Source organism: Canis lupus, chromosome X (genome assembly GCF_003254725.2).
Source record: "Canis lupus dingo isolate Sandy chromosome X, ASM325472v2, whole genome shotgun sequence".
Lineage (NCBI taxonomy): Eukaryota > Metazoa > Chordata > Mammalia > Carnivora > Canidae > Canis > Canis lupus.
In genome coordinates, this window is record NC_064281.1 from 96,951,943 (window position 1) to 96,968,813 (window position 16,871).

The following is a 16,871-nucleotide window of genomic DNA, read 5'->3' on the forward strand; positions in this document are numbered from 1 at the left end:
ATTATGAGAGACATACTTATTTAAGTTATTAATAGACTTTTAGAAAATAGTTTCCTTAGTTTCTTTTCCTCTTCATCACTTTTTAGTTTTCAACAGGTCTCCCAGGAAGCTCTCCCAGAAAGCTCTCCCTTGTATATAAAATCTGATGTGAAAAATCTTAGTATGATACACAAGCATGCAAAAACACTGGTTGTATTAAGTTTATGTACTATAAATTTTTAGAATTTGTATGTTAACAGGATTTCTAATCTTAACAGATTAGGTAGATTTGATGCTGATGCTTAAGTCTGGATGATAACCCAATTAGATGAAAGAATGCCAGCAATATTTTGTCTGCAAAATCATGACAGATGTTTAATGAAAAAAACTAAATTATTCTTACTTTCAGACAGAAAAATCCTTCATTTTACAATAGACTTTGAAGAGCAGTGTGTGTGTGCGCATCTATTCCTAGGTGAGGGACTTTCTGTTAAGATCATTTGCTAATATACACGATGTCTCTATTAAAATCTATTTGGAAAACAAAGACACTGGGGGTATATCACCACAAGTCCAGTACTAAACACTGACATTGAAGACTTAAAATGTCAACTGCTTGTTTCCCAAAAAAGATGGTAGCATGTATGGGCCCTGGCCAGGAGAAAAGCTTTTATTTGGTTGTTTTTCCCTAAGGCAATCAGAGATTCTCAAAGGATCCAATTCAATTCAACTAACAGTTGTTCAGTGCCTACTATGTGCCAGGTACTATGAGATCCCGAGGAAATAAGAAAAGGACTCAGTAAAAGAATAACTTCTTTGACGTTAGCTCTGTTGCTCCCTGTTTGGGCTGTGAAAACCCTATCAGCTATTGACAGAATTTCACAGTGCTACACTGGCTTCATGGGGAATAAGCAAATGAACTGGGGATACCACCTAATGAAGCACTTCTGCACTGCCATATTTAAAATCCATAAACTTAAGGAAATTTTCATATTTTTTGGTACTTTATCACAATAGTTGCTATCACTGACAACATGTGACCTAGCATCTATAGTAAGTCACTGCAAGCTGATATCTGTTCTTTCCACTCCACTGGAATTACACCTTAAATAAAGGTCACCAGAGCACCATGTGCCTTTTTTCAACCTTCAGCCTCATCAACACTTCTGCAACATTTCATAGTGCTGACCATCTTCACACCTTTTGATTACCTTTTTTCCTCTATTTTTTTAAAGACTTTATTTATTTATTCATGAGAGACACAGAGAGAGAGGCAGAGACACAGGCAGAGGGAGAAGTAGGCTCCCTGCAGAGAAGCTGACACAGGACTCAATCCCAGGACCCCAGGATTACACCCTGAGCCAAAGGCAGACGCTCAACCACTGAACCACCCAGGTGCCCCAACTTTTTTTCCTTTTTTCTTTTAGACTCCAAAACACTATATTATCCTGGTTTTCATTTTATCTCTCTGACTGCTCCTGCACTTAGTCTTTCATTGGCTAATCTTCCTCTATGCACACAAGTCTTTCCTTCAGTCCGTTTTGTTTTGTTTGCTCTCTCTATTCTCTCTGTGGGCAACTGCATCCATTGTCACACTTTCAATTAACACTTAAATTCTGAATAAACTGATGATTCCCATATCTGCATCTCCAGCTCCACTCTCTTATGTAAGCCCCAATCTCACAATCCCAACAATCAGTTGACTATCATCACCCTGGGCACCTCAAAGATAATATATCCAGAATGGAATACCTTTCCCCATCATGAACCTACTCTACCTCCTGAATGCCCAATTTCACTTCACAGTACCCATATACTTCCAGTTGCTCTAAATTGTAACTTTGGAATCATTCTGATCTTCCTTCTCACTCTTAACATTCCATCTCCCCAGAGTTACCGAAGTTTGAAAATTCAACTGTCATAATGTCTCTACCATACATCGGTCTCTTAATACCCCCACTGCCACTACTTTAATTGAGACTACCAATTTCCTAGGCTATGCCATTGGCCTCTTAAATGGTATCCCTGCCTCTAGTCTCTCTGGATGTTGTATTACTGATACAGCTATAAAGTGGAAGCTGGAAAGAAATTGATAGTGGCAGTATGTGGTTGCTGAGCAAGAACTGCCACAGAAAAGTGCTTCTTTTCTCAAAGAAGCTTTATATTGCCCTACATTCCCTAGGGTGGGTGCCATTAGCCAGTGAGTAACCCTTGCCACAGGTTGTCACAAACAGGTGACTTACTTGGCATTGACAATGCCATCATAATAGCTATCTAGAAAGCATCAGTAGCTAATGTTCTAGATATACTGATATAGCTATTATATTTTAGGTTGGCTATGAGAAGCAAAAATAAAGATGCCCCAGGATATCATTAAGGATAGCGCAGTTGGTGTTCCTTCAGAAAAAGTTAAGTTTGAAATGACATACAGATATGAGAAAATAAGTATTTAAAAAAATATTCATGACCTCTGCTTAATGTTTAGCCTGGTGCCAACCCTTTGGAATATGGTTTTGACAAATGATTTCCCTCTCTTCAGAAAAGCCTATTTCCTGACAATAGCATATTCTTCATTGTGGATTAAATATTATATATAAAAGAAAGTGCCTTTTGGTCCCTTTTTTTCTTCTCCATGCTCCATTCTGTAAATTTTAATTTACAAGTTAGTAAATTCTAAACCACTGAAAATAATTTAATAAGTACGCCATATGGGTTCTTGTCACTTCTTTGCTCAAGGATTTATTTTGCTATGGGTGATAACTTAAGTCTGTTTCCTAACACCTAGTAGTTCTAACATATCTTACTTAGTACTGCCTGCCAATATCTACGCAACTCTTAAAAGCCTATATCGACACAACACTGAAACTTCCAGCTGAAAAGCCAAATTTTTAGGTAATCTACAAGCTGGTTTGCCTGTAAGCTATGAAACAACAAGCTTAAGTGACTTTTTTCTGAGTGTAATTAACACATAGTGCCTCTATAATAATGAGCTGATTTGGAAAGAAACAACTGACTTCAATCAAACTGGTGGTTTTCACAATATTTCCAAGTCAGTTAATTTCAAAACAACTAGTTCTTGGACTCATTTCACTCATGTGTATACACAAAGCCTGAAAACTGGCCATTTATTTAAGTAATGTATAGACACAGCTTACCGTGATACCTTTCTAAATGACAAACCCTTACCTCTCAAGCCACTTTCTATCCATCCCATAATACCATTTTATCATGTCACACCCCTGCTTAAAATCCTCAGATAATTTTGTCTTTCCTATGAAATAAAGGCTGAGCCTTTGATATGTCATTCTGCCAAAATGGAATATTTTCACTCCTCAGTCTCTCCAGATTGTAGATTTTCCTCGGTTCCTCTACAAAAGCATCCATAAGTACTACAGTCTGTACTGAGTTTCTCTTCTTTCAATTTGTATTGCACTTAAAATCTAAAGAACATAAAGTGAACACTTGAGATGTCAAATTATTGCTTTGTACCTGGCAGAGTACCTAACAGAATACCTAGCACATAGTAGACACTCCATAACACTTGTAAACCTGCCTCACTGACTTCTTCCGTTGGGCTAAGAATGCACCTAAGGTGTGATAACAACCTTTCAAATTATACTTCACCAAGTAAATAAGAGGGAAAAGCTCCTTTCCTGCATGCCTCTAATTCTTCACTAAATCAATGTTAATTTATGTAAGTATACCATAGTTGTAAGCACTGTTCTGTCATTGAAGATGTAACAGAGTGGAGTCAGCCTGCATTGGGCCTAAGTATAGGAAGTTTGTGGAAAGGGAGTATGGCTTACTTCCAACACCAACCACCTTCTCCATTCAACTTCTACCAAAAAGGTATTCATGACTGAATATCATGTTTATGACCAGAAAACAAACTTGATTCAGTAGGACAAGGGTTGCTAAAGCCAGCATAAAAAGCTGTTAGTGACACAAATGACATTGAGTGTCTGTCATTACAGATTAGTTTACAGTGAGAAAGTGATTCTCATTCACATTATCTAGGCCATCAAAAGAAACCTTCTATATTAATTTGCATAACCTCTAGTTAATGAAATTATACCAATTCTTAACACCATTATGAGGATGGAAGAGACACAGGAGGAGAGGGCGGGAAACAACAGGATGGAGAAGGATTGGTTTTGCATATTAAATAGAAATGTGGAGGAAGTTGGATTTTTGCCATATTCTCTGGCTCTATTAATAGCCAATATATCCATGGCTCAAAACAAAATCATTAGACACTAACATAGAGAAATGTGAACGTAGATCTAAGGCATTCTTTCATTTATAAGCTGTCCTCTCCATAGGAAGCCTAAACTTAACTTTACTACCACTCCATGAAATAAAGAGTGGAAAAAGAAAAATTTGGGCACCCGCATCATAAAGGCACACAATGACAGGTAACGGTCCTTCATGTGGTGATACTTCTATGGATACAGGTAGGGAGAAGAGAAACAGAGATATTTTTAATGATAGCAGGAAGACAAAAGCTGAACTGCTTTTCTGTTCAACTTTTGAAAGACTGGCACCACTAGGCCCACAATTCAGGAAATGCACTATACTAACTCCTAACCTGGCTTCAACAGAGAGAACTCAGGTAGTGAAAATCACATAGACATTTCTTTTGGAAAACATTTTGTCTGCTCCTTGTATGCCATATATTTTATAACTGCCATAAACTAATAAAGTAATTACATTTTTAAACCATTATGGTAAGCCTGAGTTACTTTTCTGGGTGCTTCAGGAGCCATAATTCTTGCCATTAGAGGAAAAAATAATTTTAGTAAAGAATAACTCAAATGATTTGGTACTGATGGCACTCGAGTTTTGCACATGTGATATATATTGAGATAGAGCATGTTTCAAAAATGCAAATGCATGCATAATAACATTGCAGGCCGAACAAATCAGTATCTATTCCTCACTTTATACGTTACTTATTAGGGAGTAGAATCTAATAACATATAATGTCTTAAAAAAAAAACATATAATGTCTTGTGTAAAAAAGATATCGTTAGGGATCTCTGAAAAACCTGGACCTTTCCAGTTACACCTGATAACTGTAAAACATCATAACCTCATTGGAAAATAGCATTTAAGTTCAAATGAAATGATGTTACTTTAAGAATGCCCATATTCACACGAGAGATTGGATGTCATGTACATAAGTTTTACAATATGATGAATTTAAATAGCAGTGTCGGGATCCCTGGGTGGCGCAGTGGTTTGGCGCCTGCCTTTGGCCCAGGGCGCGATCCTGGAGACCCGGGATCGAATCCCACATCAGGCTCCCGGTGCATGGAGCCTGCTTCTCCCTCTGCCTGTGTCTCTGCCTCTCTCTCTCTCTGTGACTATCATAAATAAAAAAAAAAAAAACCTATAAATAGCAGTGTCAACCAAGTTACCAACATTTGCTATTATTATTAATAACTACTCTGTCCACTGCACTTGGTTTTCTTTAAAGTATTTTTTGTGTACACTATCTTGATTTTTCACCACTATAGCTTTGGGAAATAAACTAGAAAACCAAGACCTAGAGAGGTAATGCAACTTTCTCAATGTCACACAGCTAGTTAGTAATAGTCAGCAATTAAAATTCAAGGACCCAAATTATTAGTTTAATATAGTGTAAAAATGAAAGGCCCATTATGTTTATGCTACCACTGACATACTAGACATACTAGAAAACTGACATACTAGAAAACTTTACATTTAAATCTTAAGAGATTTTTGGAGAAACACACTACCCAAAATGGTTGGATGTGAGGTTATCTTTAATGTGTCTGTGAAATGAGATACAAATAATTGAAGACAGATAAAAGTGCATATTAGGTAGTATTTAAATGACCATGGAATCCTGAATTCCATTTTGCTATAATCAAATCTCCATAACCAGTTTTGTTTGAGGCTGTTAGCTTCAGTTAGATATGACACTGTTGTTTAATCTTCAAGCTTCACCTGCAGAAAACAAACAAATGTTGCAATGGAATCCTGAGAAGCCCTTTGCAATTAACTTGTGAGACACCTATATGAAGCAAATGCCCATTCTTCTTAGGATTTACTGTGCAACATGCTCTCCCATTGACAGGATGTGACAGCTTTAGGTAACCAAGCAGTATCTCTAGGATACTATGTGAAGCCTGAATGTAGGCAGTAAGTATACAAATGAAAAACTGACTAAACCTTTGGCTTAAAGTAGCCTGAATAGTAGTAAGAACACAAAATCTGGGGCAAAACTGGGTGAACTGCAAAAATCCCAAAGTGAATTTGAACAAGCAGACAGCAGCGTCCTGAAATTTATTATTGTAACTATCAGTTGTACAATAGCCTATATGAAATGGTGATTTTATTCTCATTCCCAACGGGCCAATGCTCACATCATTACAGTCATTGTGAAATGGTAAGCTTGTTTGCACCCTCAGTACAACCTATTCCTAGGAAGTGGTCCCTCTAGGTGAGTCCAAGGGCACTTTTCAGGGACAATGACTTTGATTTTCATAAATTCTTGAGTATAAATACTCTGACTCCATAAAGAACTCCAGGCTTATGATTTGGGGCTTAAAAATGAACAAGGCAAAAAAAAAAAAAGTGTTCACTGAACACAGAATAAGAAGGGAAATCTTACAATCTTATTGGAGAAGCTGGACACTTTGGTTTTCTATACTTTTTTTTTTTCTCCATCCTACTTCATTACTCTTAAATCATAAATATCATATAGAAAACCCTGGATTCGGAGTGACAGGACTTAGGTTTTAGCCTTTGTTTTCCACTATCCTGCTTATCTAATTCTGGATAAGGAATTCCTCCGTCAAGTGGGAGTGGCACTTTGCTGTGTGTATGTGACAGGGCTGGTGTTCAGATCCAATAAAGTAATAAATAGAAAAAGATTCAAATAAACTCTAAGTAATATGTTGAATGCAATGACTGATATGAGAAGCTTCCCTGCTCATCAGGTGTATATTACCTGAATTGACTCAATTGTGAGATCTCCAACCCTGGACTTGATCATTACAGTTTTCCACCCCAATGTGTGTGTCTGTGTGTCTGTATTACATGTCCACAGCAAGATATAAGGAACCCATGCCTATAAGTAAATATATTTATTATCATCTATTTCTTTAGTATCTTTCATTCAGATAAGTATATCTAACAGAATTCTGGAATCTTCTGGAATTAAACATTGTGTGTCTTCAAGAATAACCTCAGGCAATTGTATTTACTTCAGTCTCAGAGCTTAACACAAGGCCTGGTACATGGTAAGTGCATAGTAAACTTTTGCTGAATAATGAGCTACTGCTAAGCAGGAATCACTTTTTTCTTCTGTCCCCTCAGTCCCTGTGCATACTTTCAACTTAGACTGTTGTCTGTACCAAGGTATTTTTACCGTTAATGCTTATATTTAGTGTTTGCTGTATGTGGCCAACACACCATAGGGTAACACCCAGTAAGTCACACCCTTATGTAATTCCCTCTCCTAATCTACCACTTGCTTCTAATCAATAGGGTATAAAAAAGGCAAAGGGATTTTTTGGTATAATTAGGGCCTCTAAATTCATTGGCCTTAGCTTAATAAAAAGAGAGATTATCTTGGGTGGGTCTGATATAGTCAGGAGGGCCCTTTTGTAAAGAAGCTTAAGGCCACCTCTGAAGTTAGAGGTTTGAAGCAGCAGGGACTCTCCATGGCTGGCTTCGAAGAACCAAACTGCCATAAACTCTACAGCTGCAATGAAATTTATTCTGCCAACAACCTAAGGGAGCTGAAAATAGATCTTTCCCCAGTCTAGTTTCCAGATGAGAACAAACCCAGCCAACACCCTGACACCTTAACTGTAGCCTTGTGAGATTCTAAGCAGAGAAATCTTCTAAGTCTATGCCCAGACTTTTGACTTACAGATATGGAGATAATTTGTATTGTTTTAATCCACTCATTTTGTGATCATTCATTGCAGAGACATAGGAAATCAATATATCGTGCATTTGTACAGATCATATTTCTCATCCTAGAGGATAAGCATTTTGAGGGAAGAAGACACATGTTTTGCTTTGCTTCTCTCTAGTGCCTAGTACCCAGCCAAGTACACCACAGATATAGGTGCTGGCTAAAACAAATAGTTTCTATTTGTGAGCACTAGGTATAATACTGTACCTCCTGCTGAAACTGCTTTCTACTGAGGACGTAAAATGGAATATACTGACTTCTGTTTTGTCATGTATTTTTCAGCAGAGTGGCAAAAATTAGACACACATGAATAACAGTGGGAGTTGTGTACCTACTTATCAATGCAAGAAGCTGAAAAATGACCACATTCCTTTTAAAGATGGCAATAATGTAGGATGAAAAAAATAATTCAGAAATCCAATTACAATGAACTGACTAACAAACTGGTTATGGTGGCCACACATGGCTGGTATAAATCAGAATTATTTTCCTCTTTCTTAATTTGCTTCTCAGTCAGGCAATGGCTTTGCTTTTAAAGGAACTGAGAAATAATCTGACCCTTAGATAGTTTTTAATAGATTTAGTTTTATCTCAAAACTAAACACCCTGAGCCCATGCTAATTTGCTTATGTAAAATACAGTTCTTTTAATAGCTAAGCTTCTATTCAAAATCTTAACACTCTCCTTGCCAATCAAAAATCAGTTCCATAAACTCAGCAATATGGAAGAGAAGCCAGAAAAGTCATTTCTTCTTATAGTCCTTTTATTTTCTTTTATTCTCACTCTCTTTTTCTCTCTAGCTAAAATATTGTTTATTCATTATTTTAAAAGGAAACAGTAAATGTGAGAAATAGTCTGGAGAATCCAAGCCTTCATTCCATTTTTATTATAAAAATCTAGCTCTATATTCTCATTTCAGTTGTGAGAAATATCAGACTTCAAGTAGCTTAGTGTTATTGAACAAGATAAAGGGCCATGAAGTGTTATCAGTAACTTGTTCTCAAAGCTAAGGTGGTAGCTAGCAGGAAATTCTAAAGCCTCTTAAGTTCAGCAAGGCCTGCCTCCCCTTGTGAAAATGCAAACAGCACTGACAGACCATCCCACAGGGCCTTAAGTGGCTCAAGAACCAACCGACTAAATTGGTCAGATCCTTTTCTGAATAGGCTTTATGTTTTCTGGAGAGTAGACATAAAGGAAGAAGGTAAAAACGTAAATTTCCTGGTTGCCTGAGGGAACAGGAGACAGCCACCATCAAGACTTGAAAAAGTACACAAGAAAGCAAGGTCCACATTTCAAACTTGCTGAAGAAGTTTCCTGTGCCCAAGCCTGAGTGCAATGTATGTCAGCTGTCTGTGTTGCTGCCTACTGCTATGTGTTAGTTGTAAGATTTCAGTTTCAGATGCATACTCAGGGTTTTTTCTATTTTAATTAGTCTTAAAACAAATGAAGACAATCTCATCATTCCTAATACACATACAAGAGAAACAAACAGCAAAACAAAACAAAACAAAAAACCCTACTGTCTTGAATATATAGGACAGTTGAAGAAGTTGATTCTGAAAAATTGCTGGCAGAATGGAATATACTTCTATAAGTTCCTCTTGTATACTGTCTCTCCCACCTCATGGCCTTCATTACTTTTAGAAAATATATATATATCCTCTAGGGAATTAAATGAACTTGGATGATCAATAATAAACTAGAAAGCTGGCCTGCTACTCCAGTCCTTTCTTCTGAAATGTTTTCCCTAAACATCCTGTAATTTAGCCATACCAGATGGTCCCTCAGATATACCATAGATTGTATGCCTTTATGCTTTTACTTATTTTAATATATCCACCTTAGATTCACTTCCCTACCTTTCCTAACAGCCAAGTTCCTAGTCATTTTCTAAAGCCCAAATAAATGTCATCTTTCTGTAGTATATTCCTAGACATAAAACATGAGATACAGTCAGGAGCTTCCTTGTCTCTGGTTCCATATCACTTCATATATACCTCTATTACTGTTCTTATTATATTATATTGTAGGGAGTTTCATTTGTTTCTTTTTGTGTCAATTATACCCCAACTTCTATACTCTGAACCCCTCAAGGGCAAAAATCCTGTCCTATTAATCTTCACACACACCAATCTTCCTCCAACCCATCACAGTGTATATCACAGTACATGACACATAGTGTGCGCTCAATTTATGTTGGCTGGATTGGATTAGAAAATTGATATTAGAGGTCCAGAAAAGAAAGATGACCAAAATAGCTCTTTTCTGCCAAATAGGGACTTGTTTCTCTCAAATGGAATCCCCAGATCTAAAGACCCAGAAAAAAATTTCTTTTTGACTGGGATATTACTTCAGTATAAGGGCTTTAGGGCAATAATTTCACAGGAGGCCTCTATACTCTTTTTTAGCTACCAAATGAATCACACTTTCAAGAAAAGAGGCTCTCTTTGTTCACAGGCCAAATTCTTTCAATCCGGGTGGTAAGCGATTTGCATCTCATCCAAATCAATTAATAATTTTATGTAATTCATAATGTAATAGATTTAATGAAGGAAAGAGGAGAGGCATAAGACACTGTTCCTAAATTCAAGACCCTTGATAGTCGTGGAGATCATTTTAATGCACAAAAAAGAGTAGGACTATACAAACATGCAAAGCTCTGCATTCTGACTAAATAAATGCTGTAGGAATTCAAAAAATTGGGCCAGTCATCTTAGAGTCATGCAACTTGGAATATTTCATGGGTCTTAAAGAATGGAAAGAATTTATTAATGCAAAAGGAGTTGAAATAAAGGCTAAGACTTTAAAACATCTCAAAGAATTCTAGAGCAGGCAAGGAAACTGAGAGATGATTCAGCCTTAACTCCTCATTTTATATAAGAAGAAGTGAGCCTATAGATAGAGTAACTGACTTACTCAAGGTTCCACAGAGCTGGGAGAGATTCTTCCTTGCTCCGATGGGCTGGAGTCATCTCCTACAACCTCGTTTAAATTACACAGAGACAGTTTGTTTCCTTTTTTTGTGGGGGAAGTTGAACTCAGATGCTTACTTCTTTTTTTTGTATATTTTTTTATTGGAGTTTGATTTGCCAACATATAGCATAACACCCAGTGCTCATTCTGTCAAGTGCCCCCCTCAGTGCCCATCACTCAGTCACCCCAGCCAGCCCCCTGCCCACCTCCCCTTCCTTTACCCCTTGTTCGTTTCCCAGAGTTAGGAGTCTCTCATGTTCTGTCACCCTCACTGATATTTCCCACTCATTTTCTCTCCTTTTCCCCTTTATTCTCTTTCACTATTTTTAATATTCCCCAAATGATGAGACCATATAATGTTTGTCCTTCTCTGATTGACTTAACTTCACTCAGCATAATACCCTCTAGTTCTATCCACGTTGAAACAAATGGTGGGTATTTGTCACTTCTAATGGCCGTCCTACGACCCAGCAATTGCACTGCTGGCGATTTACCCCAAAGATACAGATGCAGTGAAACAGCAAGACACCTGCACCCCAATGTTTATAGCAGCAATATCCACAATAGCTAAATGGTGGAAGGAGCCTCAGTGTCCATCGAAAGATGAACGGATAAAGAAGATGTGGTATATGTATACAATGGAATATTACTCAGCCATTAGATGCTTACTTTCTTGCTGAGAAAAATACCCTGCTAAAACATTGTCTAGACCAATTTTTAAAAGAGAAACTGGAAATGTAGACAGGATAGCCATAAAAACTTGAGTAAATCTATTGCATTTAAACAACAACAGAAGACGACTTCTGGGTAGGGGGAGGCATGAAACTAGAATAACATTTCTATTACAGACTTTGTGTGATAAAGTGAGTTACATCATCATGTGCACAGGGAACTGGATTTCCCCAGAAATATAATTGAGCTTGTTTTATGAATGACTTATACTTTTTTTTTCAAAATTTGCCAATGACTAAAAAAAAATGGCAATGCCCAGCAGAGACTACATTGAGATTGGCCATCTGAAAGAAAGTTTCTTCCTTTTTTACATGCTAATCCCCAACATGCAGAAACAATTTTAATTTATGTCTGGCAGCATCTGAGCTGCAAGAAAGTGAAGCTACCGACATCTGGCTTGATAAACCACATGGCTGTAAGCAAGCTTATAAATTAAATTATTTAAGTATCCCCATTTAATTTTCAACATCTCTAAGGACAGGATGACAGACTGAAATGTGTCAAACGCAAAGAAACCAGCCTAAACTCATCTCAAACATGACACTTAACGTAATTCAATAATCTTCCACATTTTACAAACAGACATGAAAGCACATTTCACCCCATCAATATAATTTGTGGTGCCCATGTAGAATCATGCCATGATATCCCACAAGAAGCATAATTTAGCATGGACATAAATTTTACTTAACGATCCAATTATTGCCTTAAATATAAGGCTATGTGGAAAATCTGAGTATGTTGGGCACAATCCTCTCAGTCTAATATTTTAGAGAGAATGAGACAAGTCATCAGGAGACTTTTGTTCTCCTGTTTTAGGACAACATAGTTATCACCATCATTGCATTTACACATGAATTCATCCAATGCATATCTGGAAATATCTACTACATGCTAGGTACAGAGCTAGGTGCTAGGATCTGGCAGTAAATAAATTCTATCTAGCCTCCATCATCATGGAGCTTACTATCTCCCTCTCACTGGATAAAATGCACTGACTGTCCTCCTAAAGCCCTGGAAGTCATTAATTCAGGATGAATTTAAGTCCTTTTCCTCCTAGTAGCCCCTGAAAGACAGGCATATAACACTGACCCTAATAAAAATATATACACCTGGTTACAAAAGGGATACTACACACATGCAGAAAAAGATGGACTCCGATAATCCAGTTCCTAAAGTGATTTGCTCCATTGCTGCTGGAGGTAGAAGGTAACCTGCTCCTCAATCAATCACAAAGAAAAATATACCAGGTTCCTGCTGTGGGCAAGGAAATACACGAAGCTTTAGGAGGGAATTAATGAGGAAGATATTAAACTGTCTAAATTAGAGGTAAAGCTCATAGCAGTGATAGAGAAGAGAAAGGAGGGAAGTAAAAGACATTATGAAGCACTGATGGGACACGATGACAGATTATACATGGAATGCATAGTACAAAAAGAGGGCAAAGAAAACTCAAGGTTTCAAGCCTGGGTAGCTGGAATAATGATGGTATCCCTGGCAGAAATTGAGAAGGCAGACAGGGGATCCAACCATGGAAAGAAGATGTGCTCACCTTTAGAAATGTGACAAATTTCAGGTATCAGCAGAATATCCAAGGGTATACACATGGCAAGAAGTTGGAGATATGGGACTATGGTGAAAGAAATAGGTTTTAAAATTCATTTATATAAGAAATACCAGTTAAAGTCATAAACATAGATGAAATCCCCAAGAAAGAAAAGGTAGAGGGTGAAAAACAAGTAGTGGATCTTGAGTATATAAACAGTTTGAATATAGAAAACAGAAAATAATCTAGGAAGAAATCTCCAGTTTCTTTTCTCAAGGAAGATTCATAGGAAATGAACAACACTGATATCAGACAAAGAGAAGACAAGTTCTCAGAATGGCGATATGGGCAGGCACAGGATGAGGGGATACCAGAAAATAAGGTTTCTCTGATCTACGTTATCTATCTATCTGTTTTGGATACTGCAAAAATTTTGGAGGGGGGAGGCAGAGGCAGAGGGAGAGGGAGAGAAAGGGAGGGAGGGAGGGAGAAAGGGAACAAAGGGAGAGGGAAAAGCATGGAGCCTGATATGGGGCTTGATCTCACCATCCTGAGATCATGCCCTGAGCTGAAATCAAGAGTTGGGTGCCTAACCAACTGAGCCACCCAGGCGCCCTGGCTACTGCAAACATATCAAGATTATATTTTAGAATATATTTACTAGAATCATTCTTTAGGGGAGTCACATGAGGATCCTTTAGTTGAAGTATTCCACAATAAGAATACTCTCTGTGCAGGTGTCTGAAATTCTGCTGCCAAATCCGAAAGTCCAGTCTAGGATTCACATTGCTTAACTTAGGAATTCCTAAATTGGGGCACCAAAACTATAAAAACAAGTCAGATTAAAAATAAAACAGGATTCTTCTCTTAATGGATTTAGTAACAAATAGAGATATAAAAAAAATAGTAGTCCAAACCTTATTTCAATATTGGCCATGCCACTAACTTACTGACCTTAGACAAATTACTTAACCTCTCTTGTCCTTTTAAACTTTAAAACTGAAGATGATAATAGTAGAGGCTTCATAAAGTTATTGTGGGGATTAAGTGAGATACCAGGTTTAAAATGAACGGAACAGTTCTTGGCATACAGCAATTGTTCATAACTTGCTAGATCTCTCTCAAACATACATGCACATGTCAATTAGCAACACATAGAAAAGTCTATATAAGTTTTTTTAAGTAAGCTAAAAACCAATTGTCTACTATTATTTAAAAGATAAGTATGTCAGTCACATGGGATTCTCTATGCCCTAGACAGAAAAGTGAAAGAACAAGGTAAGAAGTCATTTATAAAGACCTTCAACATTTATAAAATGAAAAACACAAACCCAAGAACGAGAGGAAAAAAATAGAAAATGAAGAAAGCATATTCACCTTCTTTCACCAAATGTCAAGAATGAGCGGGGGGAGAGAGCGAGAGAAGATTCTCATGTGGTTTGGCAAACTGGAAAATTTAAATAGGAAATTATTATTTGAGCAATGGTCTATGCAATCCCCATTCCAATTCCAGTCTTTTCCAAAAGTATTATCATTAAAGAATTGATCTTAAAACACTAGAAATAACTATCAAGGCTACGCAGATATCAAATTTTTCTAGGTCAATTTTATTTCCTTTCATGACAATATGACAAGTCAGAGATGAAGGCAAAATGGTAAAATAATCTATTTTGATTTCAACAAGAAATCTGACGTAAATCCTATGACATTCTTAAAAGCAATGAGGAAAAAAAGGGCTTACACTAGAGTTCAGTAGCCTCATTATACTGGAGAGCTCCAACAAGCCTGGAATAATGCTAAGGAGGGCCAATGGCAAACCTACGAAACTGGTAGTGGAAAAGGAAAACAGGAAAAGATATATAAAGAGGAAATAAGGAGAAAGAAAAAGAAAGAAGGGGGGAAACATCAGTGCTGTGACAGATTTGCCCAGTTAATATTTATAAAGCACTGAGAACAGTGCCTGACACATAAATGCTATATATATTTGCTAAATAAAGAATTCTACGCTCAGCGCTGATGACATGATTCCCTTACCCTTTGTGTAGACATTCACATTCTTGAAAGCAAAAGCCTAAAGCAAATGATTTCTCAAGGTCCTCTGCAGCTCAGTTATTTCGTAGCTCTGTTTCTCATCACTTTTAAGAGATTTCACTAGAGAAAAAAAAAACAACGATGGTACTGCCGATACATCAGAGTCTTATTTTCTACGTCATCTTTTTCCATTTTACCTACAGGTATTGCATAACTGTTTTTTTTTTAATAGACAGCATTCATTTAGTTAATTCCTTAGAATTTGTGGGCATTACTGTCAACATGACGTCCTTTGATAGTAAACACATTAACAACTAGCATTCTTTAAACAGCCTCTTCATTTATAAGGTAGCCCTGTCAGTAAGCTCTACTGTAAATCATTTGGTACACTGAACTCTGTGTTCCCATCAGTAATGAAGTAGGCATTTTTATTCAAATGTAGCAGGATGTTCAGCTCCCAGGATAATGATTAAGCGAAGATCTTCTTTTTTATTCTGCAGACAAAGCAGATACCATACTTACAGTTTAGGCTCTCAGGGACAAAAATCTTAATGGAGGCCAAGATTTCCTCAGACTTTATGGAAATAACCTTTTTAAAGTTTGCATTCTTGTGGTCCCTCTCTGTGGCAATTCTGATTTCTTTTTTCTGGGGTCAGAATGTTCTTGACAGGTCTCCCACTCCCTTGCTACTCTTTAATAGTACCATGATTTCCTCACTTCTCTTCCTAATGAATATTTCATCTGTCTGAAGGAATAATCATCGTGTGTTTACCAAATGACAAAATGACTTACGAAAATGTACTTAACTGGAAATCAGCCTTTCTTAGAATTACCAGTCTTCTTTGAGCTCCTTCCTCTGCCTCCTCAAACTATTGTGAACAGTAAAGTGAATAGTAACTTTGCGCGCTCTCTTGCGATTATAAACTTAAAAAAAAACTATAAGCTTGGTGCAAAGTAGTATTCATAGATGGTGCTCACATCATACAGTATGTAGATGTAAGCTTGGATCAGGGCATGCCCATAAGCGCGTCTTTTATTACATGTTCATACACAGTATACAAAATATTCACGCATCAATCAAGGTGCTTTTGAAAAAGCAGGGTGTAAAATTAAATAAAATTACAATGGCCACTGAAAACTTGTACTGTTTATATTAATTTCTCATTAAAGGTTTACATCAGACACTATGAATTATGCCCACCCATTTAACCAGGTGAGAAATGTTGCACATAAGAGGAGAACAAAATCAGTCATCGATCACACATGTGATAGTCAGCTATGTCAGTTAAAGTGTATCTCTCAAAATTGAAGTTCGCAGGCTCTTATACACATAAATCTGGGATAAAATAGGTAACTGATGTGTTCTTGGAAAACAGCCATTTAAAATCATGTAAGTTGAATAGTTTCATCTGACATTTGTCAGACATCTAGCAAAAATAGGACAATATTTGAAGGTCACCAATTCAACATCTATCCTATAGAAAAGATCCTGGCTACTTCAGATAGTGTACTACATGGCACAGGATTACATTACTGCTTTGTACTTATTTCATAATTTTTGTCATTGTTTATTTTTTTTTCATTTCTATCTTTTTAAAAAAGAATATATAGTCATTCTCAATATACTTTGGAAGTGAGTTAGACTGAAGAAATAGT

The 16,871-nt window shown here is 37.0% G+C and overlaps 1 protein-coding gene across 3 annotated transcripts in view; it reads right to left on the bottom strand.

The window, feature by feature from the left end:
- The window catches only part of TENM1 (teneurin transmembrane protein 1), a 794,660-nt gene that overhangs the window by 752,932 nt on the left and 24,857 nt on the right, over nucleotides 1-16,871 (bottom strand). The window contains exon 3 of one of the 3 annotated variants that reach the window (XM_049107240.1): nucleotides 15,219-15,335. The exons of the other annotated variants lie outside the window; for them this stretch is intronic. The gene's annotated coding sequence lies outside the window, so the exon portion shown is untranslated. The remainder of the gene's footprint in view (nucleotides 1-15,218; nucleotides 15,336-16,871) is intronic. 3 annotated transcript variants of the gene reach the window in all.